The sequence below is a fragment of the Nerophis ophidion genome, linkage group LG04, assembly GCF_033978795.1.
Source record: "Nerophis ophidion isolate RoL-2023_Sa linkage group LG04, RoL_Noph_v1.0, whole genome shotgun sequence".
NCBI lineage: Eukaryota > Metazoa > Chordata > Actinopteri > Syngnathiformes > Syngnathidae > Nerophis > Nerophis ophidion.
In genome coordinates this window covers 15,318,490-15,320,051 of record NC_084614.1, presented here as the reverse complement: position 1 = coordinate 15,320,051, position 1,562 = coordinate 15,318,490, and positions in this window count along the sequence as shown.

Sequence of the window (1,562 nt, the reverse complement as noted above, 5' to 3'; positions counted from 1 at the left end):
GTTTAATGATAATACAAGCATGTGTAACACATATAGATGTCTTTCTTCACGAAGACAAGAATATAAGTTGGTGTATTACCTGATTCTGATGACTTGCATTGATTGGAATCAGACAGTAATGATGATAACGCCCACATTTCAAATGGAGGAGAAAAAAAGTTTGTCCTTTCTGTACAATACCACATGAAAGTGGTTGGTTTTTGGCATCTAATTCATCCTTCCATACATTTTACAAGAAAAACATTGGCGGCAAATTCCGTAGCTTGCTTGATTGACATTCACGGCACCCGAAGGTCTTGTGAGATGACGCTGGCTGCTGCCAGTTCATTATTATGAAAAAATGACAGAGAGGAAGGCGAGAAACACTTTTTATTTCAACAGACTCTCGCGCCGTACCTTCCGTCAAAACTCTAAAGGCCGACTGCACATTTCCTATCTTCACAATAAAAGCCCTGCTTCATGCTGCCTGCGCTAACAAAATAAGAGTCTCGGAAAGCTGGCGTGCACAAGTGATGTGCACGCCAGCTTTCTGAGGGATCGCGTGTGCACGCCAGCTTTCCGAGACTCTGTATTTAGTTAGCGCAGGCAGCATGAAGCAGGGCTTTTACTGTGAAGATAGGAAATGTGCAGTCGGCCTTTAGAGTTTTGACGGAAGGTACGGCGCGAGAGTCTGTTGAAATAAAAAGTGTTTCTCGCCTTCCTCTCGGTCATATTTTAATAATAATGATCTTGCAGCAGCCAGCGTCATCTCACAAGACCCTCCGGTACCGTGAATGTCATTTAAGTGACGTCTTGGTGAAGATTGATGATCACTAATTTTTAGGTCTATTTTTTTTAAAAGCCTGGCTCGAGATCGACTGACACACCCCCCGCGGTCGACTGGTAGCTCGCGATCGACGTAATGGGCACCCCTAAAATAAAATATCGATATTGAACCTTGAGTATTGGCCGATACGTATATTGATCCGATATGATATCAGCCAAAATCATATTACTAGTATTATCTTTTAGTGTGCAATGTTAGAAAAGGTTAGATCAGAGGTTCTTCACCTGTTTGACTTTGCGGCCTTACTTTTCCACTACATAGGGGCTCGTGGCCCACTCGAATATCAACTGTGGTGAATTAGTAATCTTACTCTTGATACATATGCTGTAACCTTCTTAAAGTACCAATGAATGTCACACACACACTAGGTGTGGTGAAATTTGTCCTCTCCATTCGACCCGTTGGCTTGTTCACCCCCTGGGAGGTGAGGGGAGCAGTGGGCAGCAGCGTTGGCCACGCCCGGGAACCATTTTGGTGATTTAACCCCCAAATTTCAACCCTTGAGGCTGAGTTTCAAGCAGGGAGGTAATGGGTCCTGTTTTTATAGTCTTTGGTATGACTCGGCTAGGGTTTGAACTCACAACCTACCGATCTCAGGGTAATCACAAACATCTTTATTATCAAGGCTTAGGTCAGGCTGATTACAAAAATAAATACTAATTAAATACACTGCAAAAGAAGAGACTCTTTGAAACTGATAAAAACAAATGTATATATACTATTACGCAGTACTAAA